The 4,817-nt window shown below is 31.0% G+C and overlaps 1 long non-coding RNA gene across 1 annotated transcript; it reads right to left on the bottom strand.

Moving 5' to 3' along the window:
• Positions 1-364: 364 nt before the first annotated feature.
• On the bottom strand, positions 365-3,822 carry LOC143043610 (uncharacterized). Its single transcript, XR_012968500.1, has 3 exons — positions 3,729-3,822; positions 1,524-1,970; positions 365-788 (listed from the first exon to the last, which is right to left on the bottom strand). It is a non-coding gene; the product is annotated as an uncharacterized LOC143043610 (long non-coding RNA).
• Positions 3,823-4,817: the final 995 nt, after the last annotated feature.

Below are 4,817 nucleotides of genomic sequence, written 5' to 3' on the forward strand. Positions count from 1 at the left end.
GTATGGCCATTTTTCAAAATTATGGCAAAGTTGAAATTCGAGGTCGTATTTGACCTAGAGTGACCCTTGATCTAATATTAACATGATCAACTTTTATTTCTTAAATTGTTGTATTTTTTCCCACTTACTGTCTAGTTCTATTTATAGCAGTCTGTTGCTGGATGGCTTATATAACTTGGGCATTCTTCAGACTGAGTAATCATTATTTATTTATATATTTCGCTATGTACACGTTTATATATAGGTATAATAATTCAGTCTAGTCGCACATTTTTCAGAGACACATGTACAGTGATGTGTCAAAGAAAGGTTTATAATTTACTGCAAACTTTCACTTGAAAGCAAACAATATTATCATGATACACGCAATGTAATAAGAAGAACGACATGACTTCTCAAAACACGAAGCTCTCGAACTTAATTACTTTAGTAGTTGCATTTATAGAGATACTACTCAATTACGTGTTAAGAATTATAAATGATCATGCAATGTTACAAACTTAAAATTTTACATGAATATATTAAATATCATTAGCATTGTTATGCTTGAACCTTGTAATATGTAGATATAAATGCGTTTGAATTAGCGATATTTGAAAACAAGTAACAGTTTCCTGTATTGTTATTGAACATAAAGGCGTGACATGTTTGTTCCAAGACGCAGTCTCCTGCGCACAACATCATTCCGTCCAGATGCGTGGTGCTGATTGGCTGAAATCTTGGACACGTATGCATTTCATTGAATGACTTGGCGATGAAGTAGGCTGGTTTTTCTGCAGGAGTAGACACTGTAAAACAGGATGAGAAACATAAACATGTATATTACATTATGTTTTAAATAATATACAAAAATACTATCTTAATGTGCAGTAGGGCACTTGGACGTTATAGCGTTACGTGATTAATACAAAAATCATTTAGTTTCATTTATTGCCTAACAGTAAAAGATTAAAACCATTATACATGATGATACTCGTTCGCGTTTGCTTGTTATCTGTAACAAACAAACAAGACCCTCAAAGTCGACAATTATATTATGGTGACCGTAATTCTTCAAACTAAATTAAATTATTCATGTTTTTATGTTCATATGTGTTTGTATAATTATCTATGTTAACCACTGTCTTCATTTGAAATAAGTGTAGAACAAATACTTTGAACGCTATACTAAAGTGTAAATCCAATATTACCTTTCTTTCATTCTTTACACTAAATTAAATTATTCATGTTTTTTATATTCATATGTGTTTGTATAATTATTTATGTTAACCACAGTCTTCATTTGAAATAAGTGTAGAACAAATACTTTGAACGCTAGTGGAAATCCAATATTACCTTTATTTCATTCGGTGACATTAAAAATTTTAATACAGATCGTTATACCATTTAACCGAATCAACGGACAGTCTCGACAAGATTACCAAAATTTTTATTTGAAGTGATGATGATTGTTAACATTTGTTCTATTGTATAGTTGTATTATTAATCTTTAGCTCGACATTTTTTTATAAATTGACATATACCTGATGGGAAAAAGTTCCAAATCAAGGTTACCCCTTCGTCTGCACTGATTTCAATGTTCTGGATAGCATATGGACAGTCCTCATCATACGCTAATATAGTGTTTACATGAACAACGAGTCCTTTGCCTAACCTTATCTGCCCATTTTCCCAACTGAGCCAAAATTGTACAAAGTTGTTGCAGTCCAAGATGGTTTCGTCATGTTCATCTACGTATTCATAGTTTATCCTTTCTCTTGCAAGAATTGTCTTTGTGTTTGTAAATAAACCAATGCCTATATGGTAGAAAGGTGCAATCTTATTAAGTTGTGAAGTCAAAATTATATGTGCGTCTTTGCATCCTTTCACTTCAAAGTTTAGGTTGCTTTCTATAGAAGGAAAGGCGCCATAATCTGCTAAGAATTTGTTGTCATCCGATATATCAACTGTGGTTATTTGAATTGGTACAGCTGCAATGGAAAAAATAAAGAATGCCAGGAAATTGTGCTAACATCCCATAGAGTAAATTACACGGTTGATTAATATTGACCATTTGGTTAATGGCCGTGTTCCTAGCGACACGTACATGAAGGTCATAAACTAATTTATTGAATGAAATCTTTAACTAGTAATGGGTGCCGTAGGAGTTTTGAGCGCGGACTTCATTGCACATCTTGGTATTGTACAAGGTCATTTGTGTGTTTTGACTGTTAATGACGTCTGTACAATTTATCCATTAGATGTTGGATGTGTGTTGATTGATGTTGAAGTCTTAGATGTATGATTTTTTTCATAATTATTATTATTTTTGGATTCCAATTAGCCGTCAGTTACTGAGAGATTTCTCAGATATGTATTTAGTGTCAATTTATTGTGGGGATGTATAAGAACATTGCGACGTTAACTCTGTGCTTTTGGAAGATTTTCTGCTTTGAATAGATCTGATGAGCCCTTCTTAAATGATTTTGATAGTTTTTTCTTGTGTTGTATTGTTTCACCACTGTCCCAGATAAGGGGTTGGTTGGCGCGCCGTCAAACTATTTTAACTATTTTTACTCCTCTAGTACTCGTTTGTTTAATTGACTTTGTTTTTAATTTGTGCAGAATTTATCTTTATTTTCATAAGTGTCTTTTTATTTTGGGGATGTACAAGTACTCGGCCACATACATTGTATTTTTTTTTAAATGTATTTCGATTTGTATCCATCTGATGAGTAAAGCCTTTTTCAGCTGATTTTTATAGTTCGTTTGTATGTTGTATTGTTACATCACTGTCCCAGGTTAGAAGATGGGTTGGGAACTGCTAAAATGTTAAACCCCGCCACATATTGTATGTATGTGTCATGTGTTCCTGTAAATCATAATCGTTTCACCTTTATTATTTTGAACATAAGTTAGGCTATTCGTTTAAACCTTGGAATTGTTTTACATTTTTCATTTCGGGGCCTTTGATAACTGACTTTACGGTATGCGATTTGCTCATTGAGGACTGCTATACCGTGACTAATATATTCTGCGTAATTTGGTTTCTTCTGAAAATTCGTTTTGTTGACAATCAGACCACATCTCTCAATGTTGATATTTACATTTTGAATCAATTAAAATTAACACCGTGTAGATACTAGAGTAACGATTATATAAGCAAGACGTGTTTTTCGTCAATTAAAAAAATGAAAAGTTACACTCGAATCATAAATTTGGAATGTGAAAAAAAATACACATCTGAGTATCATTGAAGACCCCAAATTATGAAACGATTAACTGAATACAGATAGGGTCACCAATTCCTGAGGTAAAAATGTTTCCGAAAAAATAATTAGATCACATTTGAGACTTTTTTTTTAAAGTTTTATTTTCTAATTATTCATAATATTTATTATAATACAAAATCGTATTCGTGTTCACAAACAAATAGCACTGTCAACTGCACTAACTTCTTTTTTAAAAATTTGTTCAACCTATTCTCGGAATTCCAAAAACTTTGGTCAGGTAAAATTTCACAATTCTTTCCTCAAATGATTTTAATAGAAAGAGCTTGATTTAAAGAAATCATTGTATGTTGAAAACTGTAAAGTATTTACAAATGAGTTATTATGTCTTGCCTGGTCTTTACTTTCATAAATACACGTAACTATGAAACATATTTGAGAAAAATCAACATTTCCATCTTTTGAACTCTTCTACAAAATTTGTTATTGATAAATGGTAGTAATTTATTGTTAACTTACCAAAGTTTAGATATGTTTCGAATACAAATAAAACAAATATCCTCATTTTCATGATCATTACTATAGAGAAATTACTTGCACCGTTGCTGGAAGATTTTAACTATTTAACGATCTTGACTGACTACACAGCACTCGCACGGTTGATAATTTGTATCTATTTCTGAATTGACCTTTTAAACTACCCCAATTTTACAATTTTTGTTTTATTATGTTGACCGTTTTTTTTTAATATTTATTTATTTTTCAATGAACATATGACATGTGAAAGAAAGTATTGACTATCAATAATCATTCCTTAAAAAGTAAGTTCTTGAACAAATACTGATTATTTATAAGCATACCAAAATGTCAATATCTTTTCATTAAACCTAAACATTGAAAGTAATTTAATTAAAAGTAGGAAACTTAAAGTTTTGATCAAATAAAACATCTGCTGTTTTCTTGGCATTCGTTCAAAGAAAGTAGTTAGAAACTAGGTTTTATTATAACTTTTGATACCCTCGGGAATTCAAAACTCCACCCGCAGTAGCATCGACCCAGTGGTTGTAAATAAAATCACCATATTGTGCAAATTACTTTTGCTGTTTCCATTTTTTTTGTCCATTTAAGGAATAGTTTCACTAATTTAGTACGCCAGACGCGCGTTTCGTCTACATAAGACTCATCAGTAACACTCAAACCTTAAAAACTGTCAAAACAAAACAATTAACATGGTACAGACATTTCCCGTTACAAAAGGGCTGGTTAAACCTGGTTTTATAGATAACTTAACTTCCCACTTGTATGAAAGTTGTTAACATACCGTTCAGACTTAAACATACAAACAAACAAATAAATAACAAAGAGGTACTTTAAATAACATCTTAGTCAATTATTTTCATTACTATTTTTTACTTTTCTAATTTTTCTTCCTCAAGTTTCAATATTGGACATAAAACAAATCGTATTATGTTTTTCAAATATCATATTCGAAAGCATCTTTTGTATTATTTTTTTTATTTATACGAAGGATTAGCTTCACTTAAATCCAAATCTTATCTTATATTTCAACTAAAACGTAACTATTCAGAATGACCGTAATTTGGTTTG

The sequence above is a fragment of the Mytilus galloprovincialis genome, chromosome 8, assembly GCF_965363235.1.
Source record: "Mytilus galloprovincialis chromosome 8, xbMytGall1.hap1.1, whole genome shotgun sequence".
Classification (NCBI taxonomy): domain Eukaryota; kingdom Metazoa; phylum Mollusca; class Bivalvia; order Mytilida; family Mytilidae; genus Mytilus; species Mytilus galloprovincialis.